The 20,225-nt window shown below is 45.5% G+C and overlaps 1 protein-coding gene across 1 annotated transcript in view; it reads left to right on the top strand.

Annotated features, from left to right (window-relative positions):
- Positions 1–20,225, top strand: part of GALNT14 (polypeptide N-acetylgalactosaminyltransferase 14) — a gene marked incomplete at both ends in the record, with an annotated part of 210,815 nt that overhangs the window by 85,535 nt on the left and 105,055 nt on the right. The gene's annotated exons all lie outside the window — the stretch shown is intronic.

The raw sequence follows: 20,225 nt of genomic DNA, 5'->3' as shown, positions 1-20,225 counted from the left end.
ATCCTCTGGTCTCCGCCTCCCAACTGCTGGGATTACAAGTGTGTGGCACCATGCCCGGCTGATCTTTGGGTTACTAAAGGGTCTTAAAATAACTTGCTAGACCTTTGCCATGTTGTTGCAGAGTAAGTCCATGAAGTCGGCAGTCAGCAAACTTGACTGTAGCAGAGAGAGGGCCTTTCTGGTGCTGGTTTCCAAGATGCAGGGATGTAGGTACCCTTCACTCTTGCAAGGCCATTTGATGGTCATTCTTTATCCTTGCCCATTCCCACTAATTACATCACTCTTGTACCTATGATTTCAGTTCCCCTTCTAAAGATGCCATGAGTGGTGTATGACATCAATGCCAATCCAATTGTATTGTATTATATTACAATTGCTTTCATTATTATGGTCTCTCTGAACTGTGGGGAGAGACTGGGGGTGGTGTGGCATCTTATTCATCTTTTTATGCAAGGACCTAGTAAGCAGTTGTTCCGGTCAGCATCTGTTTAGCTATAGCCTAAAACTTGATCACATACCTTAGAGGAAAGATGTATTTTCTTACAGATTTTGGTTCAGTTGATGAGAGACTGGGGGCTGCAGATCTGAGGATATGGTGGTGACAAGTGGGCAGAGAGAGAGAGCACATGGACTGTGATCCTCATATCATGAGGTCAGAAGCAAGAGGAAGCAAGTAGGGGGAGGAGGATCCATTTATGTAATCCCCCAGGTACCCACCTCCAGCCACACCCTACTGCTTGGGTCAACACCCAGATAAATCTATTACAATGGATTATCCAGCACTGGGATTATAATCCTCTGGACTCAATTGCATCAGCTCCAAACATTAATAAATAAGCTCTTTAGGGGACATTTTATATCTAACTATAATAGTTGTGGGCCCTCACTATTTGTTGAATGAATTAAAGAGTTTATGAGCAAATACTAAAAGAAATGGTTTGCTTTATCTTTTCCTGGGAACATGGAGGGTCCCAGGACCTTGTCTGAGCCCTACAGCCAGACTGTAGCCCCTGCGGGAACTGGACCCCTGGTCTCCATCTTCCTGTGCCATGTTTTTAACTGGAGTTGATGAGTCATGTTCTTCCCCCTCTTGTTTGTCTACATGGTTGGTTCTTTCCTCATTCATTGCCTCATTCCTACATTATTTATTGAACGGATCTTATGGTCTAGGAACAAAATAAAGCAAATAAAGAGCCCTACTCTATTTTATTTTAGCAGGGGAAGATGGCCAATAAATACTAAGCATAATCAATAAAGTAAGTCAAAAGGAAGTAAATGGTATGTAAAAAAGAAAAAAGAGAACCAGATGGAGGAGTGGAAGTATTAAGGAAGGGCAGGGAGCAGGTTGCAGCCATACTTGGGATGAGACTGAGGAAGTGAAGTTTGAGCAGAGCCTGGAAGGAGGCTGAGGACTTAGTCTTGCAGACATCTGAGGAAGTGTGTTCCAGGCAGAAAGAAGAGGTGAGGCAAAGGCTCCAGGTGAGAGGGTGCTAGGAGTGTTTCAAGGGTTTCAAGGGAGCTAGAGTGGAGTGGGCTAGATTGAGGCCAGAGAGGAGCAGTAGGAGATGAGTCAGGGCTCATGTCAAGTAGGGCCTTGTGAACCATCAAAAGGGCTTTGACTTGGATTCAGAAGGAAATGGGGAGCCACTAGATGGTTTTAGGGAAAGGAGTGACATGGACTGACTTGTTTTGAAAAGAGCCATTCTGGCTGTTGTGTTGCAAATCAACCTTAGTAGGGCAATACTACCTTTATTTCATCTATAAAAGAACCACTGAAATTTCAGCTACAATAGTGATGTAATCAGTGGAGGGTGAGGCAGGAAGGGAGAGACCTGTTAGGAGGCCACTGAGACGAACCAGGCCAAACATGCTGGTGGCTTGGGTCAAGGTAGTAGGAGCAGTGGCAAGAAGAAGCAGATGTTGGGTGTGTTTTGAAGTGAGATCCAGTGAGCCTTCTGATGCATTGAACAAGGAGTGTGAGGCAGAGAACGGGAGAGAAGGGTCCCCGGTGCTTTCTCATCTTAACAGATGGACGGATGGACTTGATATCTGTGGGGATGGAGTAGACTGTGGGTGGAGTTCCAGAAGCAGTTCCTCTAGTTCCATCCCTGGGGTGAAAGAGGAGTGGGTAACTGCTGGAAGCTACCCCTCCCAGACAGGATACAGACTCCTGCTTTTCTGAGCCCTCTGTCTATGGTCTTTAGCAGTTTGTCCCTGCTCCCTTTCTGTACTAAGATTCATCACTTCCTCCCTGATCCCTATGCCTTGATTCATTTTACCTGGCTCAAGTCTCCCAGTTCATTCCCTATTCATACGTAGATATGCTTTACTTAACACAATAGATGAGTTTTTGAAAAGAGAGGTGTAAGTCACCTTTTAAAAAATATTAAAGTCAATTTTATACTCACCAGGGGAGCTAACTATTTCAAGTACCCTATTATTAATGCTTTTGTAAGGTGAGGGATTCTTTAGATGACTATGGATCTCCATTAATTTATCAGTTTTGAAAGATCAGGTTATAATGTCTACAATGAGTGCATACCTGTGTCTGTACATGGGGTGCCTGCAATGCACTTCTTCTGAGTGGTCCACTGGGGACGCATGCTCAGTGCACTCTCACCTGAACTCATCTTTTCCTTCCTAAATCCCCCTCCTCTTCTCTTCACCCAGGCCTGCAACCTCAGATTCATCTCTTGATATCTGGCCTCTTCATTCTTCCCTCAGCTCCCTATTCTTTACATTGGCCAGCCCTCTCATGTCGCCCTCATTCTCTCTGTAACCTTCTGCCTCTAGAATCAGTTCGGTGCTCAGGATATTGCAGTGGACTCTTTAACTCTTCTCCCTCCAGACACTTGATGCATCTCCTCTAATCCATTGTTTCCCTTCAGTAATTCAAGTCAACGCCCAAGAGCATCCTTATTACCAAGACCCTTCTCTGCTGAGAGTTCTGTAACCTCTTCATTGATTTGCCACCAGTGCAAAGCCCAAACACTTGAGTGTGGTATGCACAGTCCTGTGTGTGATCAGTGTATGCATGCTACCATCACCCAACTTCCTCCTACATCATGGAGGCCAGCTTTGGTGAGACATTTGCCCCTGTATCCCTGGGATCACAAGCAGGTGGGAAAACCCACCTTCACCTGCTCTGGCTGGCAGGGCCCCTCAGAATACCTCACCTGCTCAAATCTTTCCATCTTTCAAAGCCCGATTGAGCTACCCCATCCTTTGTTTTGTTGTTTGTTTGTTTTTGGTACTGGGGATGGAACCCAGGGGCATTCTACCTCTAAGCTACACTCCCAGCCCTATTTTTTATTATTTATTTTGAAACAGGGTCTCACTAAGTTGCAGAGGGCCTGGCTAAGTAGCTGAGGCTGGCTGTGAACCCAGATCCTCCTCTGTCTGCCTACCCCATTTTTTTTTGAATCTTTCTCTTTCTTCTTGTAGAGATGACCTCTCTTCCTGTAGCACTTTATGCAGATTGTTTGTGTAACACATATCCCTCCTTGGGTATATGATTATTCCTCTCTCATATCTTCCTCAGCAACCTGCAGGCATCCTGACCTCTGGGTGCTATCTTATGCCTCATCTTTATCTTTTTGCCATTTAGTGAGGGCTTAATAAAAAGAAGCCAGATGACTGAATGGATGTCTTTTTTTTTCTTGTTAATATTTTATTGCTGACACATGCTATGTTAACTTGTAAGCTCTGTGAAGTCTGGAACTCTGGCTTTTTTTAACCTCCATTCCTTCCCATACAGTCCCTACAGATGGCGTGTATCATGCTAATGCTGAATTCTACTTTAGCCCTTGTGTATTCAAGGTTGCAGGACCCTGGTGGTAGATAAACAACAAATTGGGAATTCATCCCAGGCACTCTGGCCTCAGGTTTGTTTATTCATTCATTTATTTATATCCCATGTGGTGGATATGAATTTCAGACCACAACACTAAGGTGCAAGAAATGTCACATTTCTTTATTTCTCTAAATCAAATTTAAAGGATGCCAAGTTTCTACCTGCTGAGCTGGCAGGAAATTCAATCTGTCTACTTCTCTCTACCTCCCTCTACCCACCCTAAGGATTATACAAAGCCTCAGGATTCTCATAGCTTCGGAAGAGCTGGGGAAGAGCTCTTTGGTGTGAGGTCTGCTCACATCCTAGCCATGTGGTCTGCAGGCCAGTGCTTCCTCTGCTTCCATGTGAAAAGAACTCGAGCTCAGGGTGGGGGCATCAGGTCCTGTCTGAGATTCCTCTATATTCCCACAACACCACGAGCAGAGTCCTTGCCTCCTCTCTTCACAGTGCCTTCAGAGACTACACCCATCCCAGCCTCAGAGAGCATTTTTTTTTTTTCAGTACTGAGGATATAACCCAGAGGCATTTTACCTCTGAGCTACACCCTCAGCCCAATTTTTTATTCTTTATTCTGAAACAGGCTCTCACTGAGTTGCAAAGGACCTCACTAAGTAGTTGAGGCTGTCCTTGAACCACAATCCTCCTGTCTCAGCCTCCCAAATGCTGGGATTACAAGTGTGCACCACCACACCCGGCTAGAGAACATTTGTAAAACCTCCTTCCTCTCTGAGTTGGTCTACTGCCCTCTGGAGACTGAGTGAGACTTTCTTCTTAATGTTCAGTAGTTTCTACCTTTAGCCACACACATTGATAATAACCGCTGAGGCACAGTGACACACAGTTCTCCAGGTGATGGAAGGAAAATGCCTCTTGTGCCTTTTGGCCTCTTTAAACATCTCCTTCCAAAACAAACTAACATACAAACCCCAACACATTGCTATCTTATTTGTCTGTTTGGCAACTCAAGAAAGTAATTTATACTGAGTATACTTGTCATAAATTCACGACAATGAAATAATAGAAATAAGGAATTTGGACTAGGGGAAATCTAAGTGTAGATAATTGCAAAAAGAAAGAGCCCAGAATTCTGTTAACTTTAATTGTCACAGTTAAAATTTGTAAATGGCACTAATCTTGGTAGCCAAAGTGAAAAAAGGAGATGTGATTTCACAACTCTCTTAGACATTCTCAAAAGGGGAGGAAAAAAATCTATTTCTCAAGGGAAGTGAAGCTTTTCCCATTACTTGGTTCTGAAATAAATTTCTCATGTGAGATTTTCCAAAGTGGATGAGAAGACACAAATCTGCACACTGCTTTGATATTGCATGCAGACCCCTGTTTCTGGTAGCTTGCATCTCTTGAAATCCACTTTGAAGGTAAGTGTGCCTGCGAGTCTGCACCTAGACGCACTGAGCAGAGATGTCGATGTCAGGGCCTTCCTTTGTTACCTTTTCTCTCCTGTTCACACTCCTACGTATGGATAGACAGATATTGCTGACACCACGGCTGCAGCATGGCCTAAGCAGGACAAACAGGGAGGCAGACATCTATTAAAGATTATTACCAAAGTGGCAGAAAGGCATGGCCACGCTGGGCAAGTGGGTTCTGATCCTGCTGGTACCTTTGCCTGTGAATGATCTTGGCCATTTCTTTCTCCTGCTGAAATCTCACTGAGCACAGGGAAGGAGATTTCACCATCATTTTATTTGTAGCACTGGGAATGGAACCTAGGGGGTATTCTACCTATGAGCAACTCCTCCAGGCCTTCCTTATTTTTATTTTGAAACAGGGTCTCACTAAATTACTGTGCACTGGCTTTGCACCTGTGATCTCCCTGTCTCAGCCTCTGAAGTACTGGGATTATAGGAGTGCACCACTGTGCCTGGCTCTGTATTTATCATTCAATCACCAGTGTCAAGCACAGTGTTTGCTATTTATCAGATACTAGTCACTGTTGAATTAACATGTTTGTTTTTTCCTTCATTTTATATCTAGAACATGATCTTTTAAGATACCCTCCTACGTTTCAGGAATAACATGGAGATAAATGTGAAAAAAAAATGCTCTTCTAAGGGAGTCCCTTTCCCTTCACAGATGACAGGACTAGGAAGGGCCTGAGATGCTGCCAGTGGTTCGGGGAAACATATAAAGAAAGGCACATGGTACCCCAGTAAGGATGATGAGCATGAGCTGGCTATTGGGTGAAAAATATGAGGTTGTGTGTCAATGCAGCACTGTATCTGAGACTGGTAAACCTCAGGCCTGAGTCACCTCTTGCAATGAATCTTTACTGGTTGTGAGAACTTGGACAAGTCTTTTAGTTTTCTTATCTGTAAAATGAGGACAGTGGAAAGTACTGGAGATTGAACCTAGGGGTGTTCTCTCTCTATGCTACACCCTCAGCCCTTTTTAAAAAATTAATTAATTAGTTGATTTTGAAATAAGATCTCACTAAGTAGCTGAGAGTCTTGCTAAGTTGCTGAGGCTGATCTTGAACTTGGAATCTTCCTGTCTCAACCTCCCAAGTACTGAGTTTGCAGGTGTGCTCCACCATTTCTGCCCAGTGTCATCTATCTTAATGGTTCTTGTTGGAAATAAGTTTTTGTTATTGCAAACTGAGAATTGCATATAGAATTGTGGTTTATTATCATTGTCATTACTAGCTGTGGTAAGGGACAAGCATACCAGGCAGGTAAACGGCGTGAAAGGACTTTTGTTGATTAGAAAGAATAAACTATCTTAAAAAGTGAGCGATTAAAAAAAAAACACTTTTAAAATGGCAGGGTAGGTACCTCCCCAAAACACTCCTCTATAAAAACTAGAACACTGGCAAACACTGTTAAAAAATTAACCAAAGACTTTAAGCAACCTGAGGAACACTTGTTCAAGAAAAATGGCTGACTCTCTGTAAGAAGAAGGAGCTTTTAACTTGCCCTATTGCAATCCCCCTCTCCCCTTCTCTGCAGTATTCTTAGAAACCACAATATGTCTCATAACCACAGTAGCTATAACTGTTATTCATTAAGATGTTAATTGTAATTTCCAAGTAAACTAGTTAAGAGAGCAGACTATATGTTCCTCTCAAGTGTACATGGGATATTCTCTAGGATAGGTGTATGTTAGGCCATAACACAACCTTAATGCTTTAGAAAGATTGAAATCAGACAAAATAAATTCTCCAGCCACATGGAGTTAAATTGGAAACTAATAACAGAAGGTCATGGGAGTTAAATTGGAAACTAATAACAGAAGGTCATAGGAAATTTACAAATATCTGGAAATTAAACCACATATTAACGCCTAAATAACAAATGAATAAAAGAAGAAATCACAAGGAAAAATTGGAAAATAATTAGAGATGAATGGAAATAAAAACACAACATGCCAAAACTTATGAGATATAGATGAAGCATTGCTTAAAGTGAAATTTATGCCAGTACACAACTTGATTCAAAAGGGAGAAAGATCTGAAAACAAGAGCCTAAATTTCCACCCAAAGAAATTGGGAGAGCAAATCAAACTCAAGACAACAGAAAGAAGGAGATTCATGATGATTAGAACAGAAATAAATCAAATGGAGAATGAAATAAATAACCAAAGACTGGAAACAATCAAATGCTGGTGTCTGAAATAGCCACGGGCACTCAGCAACATACACTGAGAAGAACGGTGAGTGAGGACATCCCGTGAAGGGCTCCAGTACTGGTCTGCCTTCTGTTTTGAAGTGTGGGACATTGCAACTTTTTCCTAGAAGAGTAACAAAATAAAATAAGTACTCTAAAGTATTTGCTGCCACTTAGGGGCAAGATCCAGATGCTAAAGAGAAATCTGTAAGGAGAAGCAAGAGGTCATCATAGTAGTCCAGGAAGCAAGGATGGAAGCCTAGATCATAGTAGCAGTAGAAAGTCAGAGATAGAATAAAAGGGATTAGGAGGATACCTTAGGAGACATCGCACAATCAGATGGCTGTTTGAGAAGAAAGAAAGGAGAAAAACCGAATTTTAGTCTTAGCTCCATCATTTGCCGCTCTGTGGTCTTAGGCAATCCCTGTCCCTTCACCTATGAAATGAAAATAGCAGTGCTTGCCTGACCAGCATTATAGGATTCTTGTGTGGCTTAAGTGGAATAATGTGTGTAAAACTGATGTAAAAGTCATTCGTGAGTTTGCTTGCTATTACCATTAGTTATCACCGCCGAGTGGAAACATTGAGTGGGCAGCTAGAAATGTGGGTGGAAATTTGGGAGAGAGATTAGTGTCAGAATTAGCATTTGAGTGTCACCTGCCTATCCCAGGGAGTGGGGACATCTCCCAGGGAGATGAAGGGGTGATGTTGGCAAGAACTCAGCCACGGAGAATTGAAATGGTTCAGGGCAGAGGGATCCAGGCTGAAAGGAACCTGGAATTCAGGAAAGGTTTCACAGAGTTGCATACTGCCAAAACCCTGACATGTGACAGAAAGACAGCAAATAAAGGGACGAGGAGGTATCTGTACTATGCACAGGAGTGGCCTTAGAAAACAAAGGAAGCAAAAAGCTTGGATTTTGTGTGGGGTTTTTGTTTGTTTTGTTTTGGTATCGGGAATTGAACCTGAGGGCATTCTATCTCTGAGCTCTATCCCCAGCCTTTTTTATTTTTTTATTTTTTAATTTTGAAACAGGAGCTTGGTAAGTTGCTAAGGCTGACCTATCATCTTACTATCTCAGCCTCCTAAGCACTGGGATTACAGGCATGTACCACCACACCCAGCTTCATGGTTCTTTGTTTTAAAATAGAACCTCGTTGTGTATCTGCTGCTCATAGGAGTGCCAGGGCCATGAGGGAGCCCGCTGGGAAGGACAGATGACTGGATCTTGTCCCTGCCTCCAGTACTTGGGTTCTGCAAGAATGAGCCATACCACACTTGTTAGATAGTTGGGAGCTTTGAGCTCCTGGAAAATCCGATACACAAAAGCTTCAGAGCTCTGTCGTGTTTGTTTTCAAGTCTCTGTGACTTGAGTCTGAGCCAGCAGGGCTCATTTGGAGACCTGATACTTCTGTCCCTTCACCTGTGGTGCTAGCCAGACTACACCATCTCTTCCCCATCCTAGGATGCTCACTGATCACAGTAGGGCATGAAACTTGATCTGACTGTGATTCTAGATGCCTTCCAGCTCAGGGCTGCTTTGAAGGTTGACAGATCCAGTAGTCCCTTAAGTTTAGAGCAAGGGATACAGCTCCTCAGCTCCTCCTGCTGAGTCCAGCTGTTTCTCCAGCATCCAGCAAAGTGCAGCCCGAGGCAGAGCTTCCTACCTTCCAAGGGCAAGACGCATCTTCTGCCTTTCATGGTGACCCATGGGAAGCCAACACTGATGGCCGAGCAGTGCTGTGGAGTTGTGCCAAGGAGGGGCTTCCTAGCTGGGAAACGGAGGGGATGCTGATGGGGAAATAGTCTCAACAGCTTCTCTGGCAGAAAGGTTTTGGGATTGAATTGTGGACCTCTGGGATGCTGCAGTCCTTTCACAGTTCCAGGCTGATTTTTTAATGTGCTTGACCTCTGGAGCCACCAGAGCAGTAAAGGGAGCAGAAGTCCAGCCCTGCAACCCTGGCCTACCTGCTTCATCTGTTTCTTGGGAATGAAAATTGTTGTGACCCTGAAACATTCAAGAGTCTCAAGCTGCCATCCTTGTGGCCACTCCCCTTTCCACCCCCATCTTCTTCATTCCCAACCTTGGGCTCCTGGATGTCAATCGTGGGAAGTATCTTGAGTGAGTGGCTCCTCAACCAGCCACTGCCAGAAGTTCCCCAGGGGCTGTGGGCACAGAGGACTTGTAGAGAAAAATTCCTATTTCTTAGGTTAGGACTTTGGCTTCGGCCCCGAGGACCTGATTGTTCCTTAGAGAGTTGGCCTCATCACCACAGAACTCCAGGACTCCTTTTGTACCCATGAAATCTTCCCTTGACCCTTCCTTTCAAAACCTTACCATGGTTCATGGCCTTCCACAAGAACAAAGATGCCTCCTTCCATCTCTGGTCCCCTGTTAGATTCCTGTGGCCACAGATGTTCTTAGGTAGAGCAGGAAGGAGCAGGGCAGAGTACTGCAAAACCCGAGAGAGAGGTCCCAAACAGGAAGATGCTTAATAGAGACAGGACATTTGACCCGGGTTTGCATGGCTCTTCTGTGCTTTTGCTCCTCTGTATGGGTCTGGAGGGCAAGTGGGGGCCCATCCCTCTCTCTAGGATCCTGCATTCAAAGCCATATTGCTTCCAAAGATTCTAAGAGTTTGCAGGTTTAGGCAAGGCACTCAAAGTCTTTTTATTCTCCATATGATCTTGCTTGGATGGCTCCTGCTGTTGTGATGTTTGCCAACAAGCCAAACAGGTTTGGGGACTGGTTTTCCTCAACTCAGTGAGTTGGGGGTGGGAGAAAGTGTGAGAGAAGTAAGGAGCAGCACCTGTGGTAGGAGATGAGAGGGGGCGTCTCAGCAATGAATTTACAGGGCAAGACAAAGGTAAACTGGAACAAAAGTATGATTTTAATCACTCTACTGAGCCTATGTAGAATTTTCTCATGAACAGTTCTGTGTTGTTAGAATCATATCTAATAATGATTGTATGAAAGTGATGGCCCAGTAACCTCTGAGTGAAAATGTGCCAAAATCTTGCTCTTTCTGTTATAACGTTTCCCAGCCACCCACTTGAGGCCACGTTAGAACAGTCTCAGCTGCTCTCAGTCACAGCAGCTGCCTGTTTGTGGGTCTCCTGACAGGACTCCTAAGAATATCTAGAGATATCACCTCTTAAGTGATTCCATGGTGTCACGGCAGGCCTTAGGATGTCTCCAATTCTGAAAAAGGAATTATAGTCATGTAAAGATTATGACATCAAAGTCTTTGAGCACAGAGTGATCTTCATTACAGGAAACCCCATTCTTATATTAGAATTGAACAGTTGAAACTAGTGGTTTGGGAGGTGTGTGTGCCCACATGTTTTTGTGCATTCTCTTACAGTGCTTGAATAGGAGTAACTTTCTAGTTTGAGAGTGAGGAATCAAGCTCCTTTGGGTCCACAGTGAATCCATAGCATACAGATAGGCAGGCATCTTATCAAAAGATATACTGAGCTATCTGAGCTTCTCAGCACATCTAAACCCAGGCTGACAGGTGCTAGTTGCTGTTGCTCAGCTTCATCTCTGTCCTTCTTGGCTCTCTCAGGGCTAGAAGCCTGCAAACATTTTTCTGATTCTTCACTATGAAGAAACTGCCAGAGGAGAGCATTTGCCTGATATTTGGAAGGTAGGAGAGAAGCGGAAGTCATGGATGCTCTAGCAGCTTGGTGGGAAGATGCATGGGCCCCAGCACATTTCAGACCTGAGGTTTTGTTAGTGCTTCTGGTCATCCTCTTGCGAGGGTGACACAGTGCCGCCCACTTCTGTGCTGTAGATTGCTGAGACCATTGTTAACAGTCTCCTGCAATGCCTTTATTTTATGGTTTCCTGAATGCTAGCAGTGACTTTCTTGACTTTTGCTCCAATGGCCTTTTGAATAATTTCAAACCTTCTAAGAGTCTCCATTAAATCTCTTTTACTTGACATACCTGAAGTAGTTTCTGATATAAATGCTTTGATCGTCTTTTTCATCTAGCCCCAGTGCCCAGCCTGGTGCCTGATTTCCAGATGGGTGGCCAGATACTACCATGTCACCCTGCATTTCTTGAACTTGTAATTAGGAATGGCAGCAGTTCCTGCAAATTTTGTTGGCTTCATTCCTGGCATGTGTGTTTAATACAGGAACCTGGCTGCTTTCTCTTTTGCTCTTCTGAATACTCAAAATGGTCCAGCTAGTCCATGTATAATGATTTCTGATCTAGTTCTGCAATAATGAGGACTCTAGAAGATGTCCTGGGATAGGCTCATAGGGAATTTATTCAGTCATTGAACTTTAATTTTGTGACCATCTATTACATGGTAAACACATTTTTGGGCTCTAGGGATATCCGAATGGAGAAGGTGCAAGCCCTGCCTTCTAACTACTCACAATCTTAAAAACACAAAAGTAATAACCAAATGACTTCATATTAATGTGCAAAGTGCCATCCTAGAGATAATTTGCTGTGGTTGCACAGAGGAGAGAAGGATTTGCTCTTTCCAAAGGACTGTGAAAGGTATATCTTTTTGCCTATAGGTAAAGTTGCTATAACAAAGATACCAAAAATTATATTGGTTCAATAAAAATAGGGGCTGCTGTTGCTGCTGCTCTCTCTACATAGGTCCAGGTTCAGTAGCCCTGTGCCATGTGTGGTCATGTGGACAACCAGGAGATTGTTGTTCCTCTCACCTTATCTAAGACGGACTGTTAATATCACATCCATGCCCCAGACCAGGAGCAGGGGAAAGAGAGGGTTGGAAGACAGCTTCTATTTTAAAGGGTGGGTCCTGTGTGTTGCTATTGGTCCCACCTGGCTGCAAGATAGGCAGAGAAACATCACCACTAGCCAGGTATTCTTGCTAATGTTACCAGCATGAACCCAGGGGTTCTGTTAACCAAATAGATGAAGTGGAGAAACTCAAGGAGACACGTATCAGTCTCTGTCCAGAAGGCTTGATTGAGAGAAGATGCCAGAACTGCTGAGACTCCACATGAGATATGCTCTGTGCAGGGCCAGATGGTCAGACAGAGACAACCATCGAGGACAGTCGTGTGAAGATGATGGTGGCGGATGGCAGGGCAGATGGTGTGGGTTGCACAGGTGATGTGCCAGCTGCTGTGACAGTGAATGTGGTGATGGGAGTGGGCAGGGTCTGTGCTAACCAGCAGGCTGGCACTTCTTGGAGTCGGCTCTTTGTGGTCCTCAACTTTAAAGAGATGTATAGCGCTCATCTAACGCATCCTTCCAGATCCAGAGAGTTGAAGCGACTTGTTCAAGGTCACCCATCTGGTGTGTTGATGTGTAGAGACCATAACCCAAGCTGTTTCCTCTGGACACAGGACGGTTTCTTTGGTGGGAGAAATTTGCTAACGGGATCTCTTGGAAAGAGCTGGGGTGTGGAAGAGCACCGAGAACCACTCAGAAATATCCCTGGTCCTTGCGCTTGTTCCCCGGCCTTCATTCTGGAAAGCAGTGTCTTTGTTTCTTTGCTTTGTAACATGGTCCATCCCTCAGCTTGAAGCCAGTCTTAGCAGTTGCTATTTAGCATGTGAGCCGCCCTTCCCTTCTCTTCACCTCTTCCCCACTAGATAGCATGGCAATGAAATACCACCTTGGCTGAGTTGGAGAATTTGTCATTTTTACATCTCCACATCCTAGTGTCTTCTGCTCCTGGTGACAGATAAATCCCCAGGCTGATGGCTGGCCCCGGCCATTCATTAAGCAAATAAAGCCCCAGTGTGGGAGTCAGAGGCTCATAAATAATCCCGGGTGTTTTATCCTCCCTTGCCTGCTGCCTCCCAAGCTTTGCATATTTATAATAAAGAGGCAGTATTTCTGACACTGACTATTATGTGCGGGAACACGCGGTGGAGAAGGGCAGCAGCCGCAGCTCTGCTAAGATGGGCTGGGCTCACTGGGCCTGGCCGAGGGCGGTTGCCCTGGAACCCTGGACGGTGGCACCGTCTTCCTGCAGGTCCAAACCCCAGGCTCTGTTTTGTTCAGCACTGAGCTGGCCTGGGTGTCTTGAGAGCTCTGATCTGGCTCCTGGTTGTGGTTGAGGAGGGGGAGACGTGGAGTGAGTAGCATCTTCATCCTGTCCTGTTCTGAGGTTCAGGATCATCAGTATCTTAGAGGAAGGAAGTGATGGGCATATAGGGAATCCTTCACATCTATCTCTCTGGGCAACTTCATGGGTGAGAAGGTTAGGCCTCTTGCTCCAAGGAGTGGGGAAGAGGAGAGAGAGTCCATGCTGGTAACAAGAATGCCAATTATTAGTAAGAATATATAGTATTAAAGATGGGGCTAAGGTTTACAAGCATATCCATGTAAATTGTGCATTTTGCTGCCTATGCTCATTAACAATGGACTAAGCAAAGCTTTTACTTGGTGAAGATGCCGCTGATAGAGGACCCTTACCCCAGCATACACACATGTGTGTGTGCACACACACACAGCTCACTATGGCCTTCTTAGTATGCCACATCCCCCAGGCAGCAATGGCAAAAAGTATTGTTTATGGAGGTATACAGTCTACACAGGTGGGAATTTAATTTAGAGTCCTGTTCCAACATACAGGGTGAGGACATGAAATTGTGGTGATAAACAGATGCACAAATATCGGGCAACTAATGCTATATACCCATCCTGATAAGAATGTGTTGGACATTCTGATGTCAACTCACTGGTCTCCAAGTACCAGGTTTCTTCCTAAAATTGCCATGGTTGAGCCGACATGACCCCTTTCCTCTGGGATCTCTTGCACTGTGCTAAGTCAGAGAGAAGGTTAGGTGTCGATTCCCTTGATTTCTCAGAGTGAGGCAGAGCTGAGGATGGGCCTGTCTTTCAGGCCCCGGTGAGAGTGCATGTGTCCCAATTCCTCACGTGTTTGCATACAGTGTCAAGGAGACTGGGGACTGGGATTTCTTTTTAAAATATGAATTATGAGCCAGGTGTGGTGGTGCACACTTGTAATCCCAGCATTTGGGAGGCAGAGACCAGAGAATCACGGTTTGCAGACAGCCTCAGCTACTTAGCAAGGCCCTTTGCAACTCAGTGAGACCCTGTTTCAAAAGGTTTAAAAAATAGGGCTGGGGGTGTACCTTGGAGGCTCAATGCCCCTGGGTTCCATTCCCAGTGCCGCAAAAAAAAAAAAAAAAAGAATTATGATGCATTGGTGAATTATATTTTTAAGGCCCTAGACAGAAGGAGAATGCACTACAAATAAAAAGGGAAAGTTTTATTCATAAAATGTCACTCTCTGCTACGCTCGTAGGCGTCTGTGCTACATTGGTGTGCTGGTCACAGTGTGAATACGTTTCTTACCTTGAGTTGCACTCTAAAAAGTGACAGTGCTGGCAATAGTAGGGAAGAAAGGGCCTGGACTTGGAGTGGAGAGTCCTGGGTTCCAACCTAGTGTGCCTCTTATGTCTCTGAGCACGTGTGTACCACTTGAGCCAGGCTAGGCTCCTTCTGTTTTTGTACCTGGGCATGGTAGAAATGACCAGCTCTGATGGCCCAGGAGGGTGTGAGAGCTGGAAGAAACCTTGAAGATTAGCCAGGCCAGAGGGTAAATGGAGGGGCACAGATTGGACACTCAGCAGAGAGGAGGCAGAGGCAGGACAAGATTCCAATATGGCTTGTGATCATGACTTCTGATAAGTGATAGGCACAGGAGACTCAGGAATCTCCTTTCAAGCAATCGTCTTCATGTGGTGTTAGGATGACCTGACTTCACCTGCTCTGGGCCTCGTTGATCTCTGAGCCCAGGCAGGATGGCTTCTTCAACCATTATAGGCTACATGCCAATGTCTGTCGGGGAGAGAAGACAAGACACTATGCATCCAATTAAAAGCAACAGGAAAGTGTAAGGGAGACGGAAAGTAATTCTCTTCCTTGGAAGCCAGCCAGGGCATCCTTGTGCCAAGATTAGTAAGGATAATAATAACAGCCAGAGAAGTGGGGGGGAAGCTTCCACAAGGCCTCAGAGACTTGGCAAAGTAAGAAGAGGAAAAGGGATACCCAGATGGACACTCTGACTTTTGCAAATCTCTGGTAGAAAAGCCAGTAGCTTTGTCCCTTACTGCAAGAGATGCCACCCTTAAAGGGCCCCAGGGTTCCACTTGGGTCTCTAGCCTACCATCATGCTTAGCCAGACTGGGGACAAGCATCTTATGATGGTCAGGGTCCTGTCAACCCAGCTAGGCTGTGATACCCAGTTGTTTGTTCCAACACCAGTCAGCTGTGAAGGTATTTTTTATGTGTTTAGCATTTAAATCAGTAGACTGTATGAAAAGATTAACATTTGCGTCAGTAGACTTTGCACCTAGCAGATTATACCATAATGGGGGTAGACCTGGTTCAATCAGTTGAAGAACTTTAAGAGCAAAGACTAAGGTTCCCTGAAGAAGGAATTTGCCTCTAGGTTATACCATAGGATCCCTGTGTTCTTCTTTAAGCTCTCCTGCCCCCCAGCTGCCTTTTCCAGATTTGGGACTTGCCAGCTTCTGCTGTAGCTTGAGCTGACTCCTTAAAATGAATCTCAAAATCTCTCTGTGTGTGTGTACAGCTTCCCAAGTACTGGGATTACAGGTGTGCGCCACCATGCCCGGCCAGGACATGGTTTTAAACTGAGGTGGGACATCATCTGACTTGAAGGCTCATTCTCATCGGCTGCTGCATGCAGGATCATCTCTGAGAGGAACTGGAGGAGCTATGAATTCCAGGTAGAGGGAAGGAGAGAGATGTTGGTGTGAGCTCTGGTGATGGTGGTGGGGGTGCTGGAGGTTGCCTGGGATGTATATCAAGGAAGAGTCCACAGGATTTGCTGACAGGAAGGATGTGGAAAGTGAGAGAGAGAGGCGCCCCAAATATCACTTGTGTTTAAACCTGGAGAAATGGGGAAAGTGGGTTTGTCTCTTGCTAAGATGGGGAAGCTTAGTGGGAGCAGGTACAGAGGGGAAGCTGACACTTGGATTGGGGACATTTTGGACCTCAACGTGGATATGTAAAGTAAGCAGTTGGAATGGCAAGGAGAGGGATTGCAGGCAAAAATAAAATTCTGGGGTGTTGTGCCTGTAATTTCAGCACAGAGGAGGCTGAGACAGGAGGTTCACAGGTTCAAGATCAGCCTTAGCAATAGTGAGACTCTCCGCAGTTGAGTGGGGGGGATCTGTTTCAATATAAAACATTTAAAAAGGGGCTGAGGGTGGAGAGCTGGGGTATAGCTGGAAGGTAAAATGCCCCTGGGTTTAATCCCTAGTACCACCAACAGAATGGGGTACTTCAGGGATTAGTTGGGAGGAGGCTAAGAAGGAACAGGAAGAGAGGAAGGAGGGAAACCAGGGAGATTGGCATCTTCAGGGTGAAGCAGGGGGAGGGATGTGATACAAAGCTTTTGCTGCTGCTGGGTCAAGCATGAGAAGTAAGAACCGTGGTTGAAGTTAAGGGCAACCCTCGTAATGGCCATTTCAGTGGGTTGGGGCTTAAAAGAGAGGGAGGGAGGAGAGGAAGGGAAAATAGTTTATTTCTCTAAAAGGGAAGCTGAGAAAGGGCCAACTGCTGGAGAGGGGTCTGGGGCCCAGGAACGGTGTGTTGAAGAGGAGAGACACAGGAGTGTGTGTGTTGATGGAAAGGTCTCAGCAGAGAACGTAGCTTTGTGGATGTGAAAGAGAACACAATTATGGAAAAGGATTCCTTGAGGAGGTGAGATCCAAATAACATAATCAGTAGGTAATCGGAGCCATCCAGGCTCTGATCTTAACCCATCTATTAGCATTCTTGGACATCCACCAAAACATTTGCTCCAGGCAAATTTAAAATATTCACCGTTCCCTGAAACATGCCTTGTTTCCAGCCCCACTCCACCCCTTAGCTTCCTTGGGCCAGATATTAGCTAACCTGGAGAACTTTCTCCCACATCTCTGTCTGTGAGAAGGCTAGCTATCCTCAAGGCCATCTCAAGAGCTCCACTGCCCCCGCCCCATGTAGCATCCCCATGCAGGCAGCCCGGAAGTGGTCCTCTGCACCAGCTGCACCCTTCATCTGGATCTCTGGAGCACTCAGTTTTAGACAGGGTGCCTGCCCTTTGCAGCAGCTTAGCCAGGCCACCAGTGAGCTGGGTGTGGGGGAATTAATTCAGCCCCTATGGACTTATCCAGAATTTTTATTTTAAAAAACCTCCAAAGAATCGCTGTCCATTTCACAACAGTCATAAGTCTTGTGTTTTAATGTTGCTGTTGGTTTTGCTTGGAAATATTGGAGGGGTGCCATAATTTCTTTTGTGATTTTTCTCTGGTCCTGAATGCCCAATCCCTTATTTACTTAGGGAATGCTTCTTTGAGCAGGAATTGTATCCCTCCAGGTATGGGGCCTCAGAAGCACCTCCACACTTACCAGATGGGATGACATGGTTCTGTGCAAATATTACATGGTGGCTAGAGGGCCTGCAGAGAAGGTATTCGGATTCTGGAGTCAATAGGGTGTTGGTTGTGACTACCCTATTCCAGATCTGGGAGGAGAGGGGACAAGCAGGGCCAAGTCCTGGGCAAGGTTCATCATACTTATCCCAAGGGGAGGCTGGCCTCTACGCCAGGTATCAAGATGCGGCCCAGCAGCCTACCATCTCCCTGTAGGGGCCCTTGGGATTCTCTTTGTCATTGTTTTCAGTATGGCTGAAGACAGTCTGATTTGTATGCCTGTTAGTATTTCGGGAAAAAAAAAAATCAAGTCAGTGCAAAGAGTAGCTCTCCTTCCTTGCCCCCTTTCTGACCTATCCCTTCTATCTATATACATATCTGCAAAACACATGCAGTGTCTCCACAAATATTCCAGTCCACGAAGCATCAAAGACTAGGGTATAAAGATATGCCCCAGAACTACAGGGAAGGGAAGGCAGTTCTTGTGAGTATCTAGTTATTTTCTGATGCATCTATCTTTGAGGCCTTCACTGCATATATAGCTTGTCTTATTTTATTAGTTATGATAACCCTGTAAGGTAGATTTATACCCTAATTTTATAGATGAGAAATACTGATCTCCAGAGAACCTACCGAAGGCCGCAGTCAGGATGGGACAGAGTAGATATTTAATTTCCAGTCTTCGTCCTTCAGCCTCTGGGCCCATGCTCCTTCTGATCCATCAGGGTCAGCAAGTTTTCTATCTACAGGGCCAGATAGTAAATAATTCAGGCTTTGCAGGCCGAATGGTCTGCGTAATCGCGGCAGCCCTTCTCTCTGCTGTTGTGGTGAGAAAGCACAGCAAGAAGGCAGCCTATCAAGAAACAAGCATGGCTACGTTTCCATAAAACTTTATCTACAAAAGCAGATGGCAGATGGATTGGGAGACCCCAGGCCACCTCCAAAGCTTCCTCTTACTTTGGTACCCTTTTGTGACCATAGCTGCACACGGCCCTGGGAGCATCCCTTCCACATCTCCAAATCGGCCCATCTGTGCAGTGCCTGCCAGTTTTTCCAGCTTGTGTGTGGATCTCTCTTGGCTTCACAATGGGCGTCTGAGCTCCAGGCCCATTGGCAGGTGATTAAACGCCCAGCTATACATTTCTGACAGCAGTGGCTGGCAGAAGGGGCCGCATGGCTGAGATAAGCCAATATATGCTGGGAAGGGGGCCGGCCATGTGGGATGCAGGTTCCTTTCCTGGAGAGGAGTAATACGCATGTAATTGGCTTCTCAGAAACGTGCAAGCTGTTGGCATGCCTATTCCTCCCACTCGCCATCCTCTCTTCAAAGCCACTGAGGCTGGTTCACCAAGAGCCGAGTCAAGCTAGGTGGATTCTCCATTAGCAGGTGGCAGCCAGCTTGTCCTAAATGAATTCTATAAGCTGGACCACAGTGGGGACCGAGAGGCAGATTAGGGCAGGCAGAAGGCAGGTTGATCCCTCCAGCAATGTACTCCCTGTCCTCAGAGGCAGGGGGACAGGGCTGGGGGCTGTTGCTAGCCACAGCATAAAATAAGAGGTGAAACATTGGAGAGGTTCCTCAGAGTGACAAGTGCCTGGGACTGTAAATGAGACTATCCTTCAGTGATCCCAGAGGCCACCTTGAACTTCAGACATATGAGAGCGCCTCCCTCTTCAGCAATATGCTACCCAGAGAGGGTGTTCTGATGGCTTGGAAGTACCCAGGGGCTGCTCCAGGGCCTTTGCATCTTTCTTAACCTCTCTGTTTCCCAGGGTGTAACTGACCAGCATGAACACTGTAGGTTTGCTTTTCATGGAATCGTTATAGAAAAATCAGCTTTTACATTAGGTTCATTTTAGATTTAATCCCCTTTTAATGAACACAGTTTAAGTGCACAGTTCTGGAGACTGAGTAAATGTGCATGTCACATATAATGACTTGCTTTGCTGTGTTTTAGTGGCAGATCACATCTATTTAATATACATCCTCTCCAGACCCTATTAGCGCTTATCTGTCCAGCAGAGATCTGCTCATAGGGTAGACTGAGTCAATCATGCCTTGCCCCCAGTACAGTGCCACACTTACCTTCTGGCACAGTAGGACATCTTTATAATTCTAGGGAGCTATTGGGTTCCCTATAACTCCAAAATGTCCCCATTTTGACATGCATCTCTTAATTAAACCCCAAGACCTGGGAGGCCCAGGTGTTGTCATTCCTAATTTTTGGAGGAAAAATAAAGTCTCCAAGCAGGTCTCTAGGGGTTACACAGGGAGAGAGAGCAGAGCTGGGTTTGAAATCCAATTTTTTCCTTGCCCTGAGCTGTCATTCT

This window comes from Muscardinus avellanarius (genome assembly GCF_963383645.1).
Source record: "Muscardinus avellanarius genome assembly, chromosome: 15".
In the NCBI taxonomy this organism is placed as follows: Eukaryota; Metazoa; Chordata; class Mammalia; order Rodentia; family Gliridae; genus Muscardinus; species Muscardinus avellanarius.
This window is presented reverse-complemented; position numbering and strand designations above follow the sequence as displayed.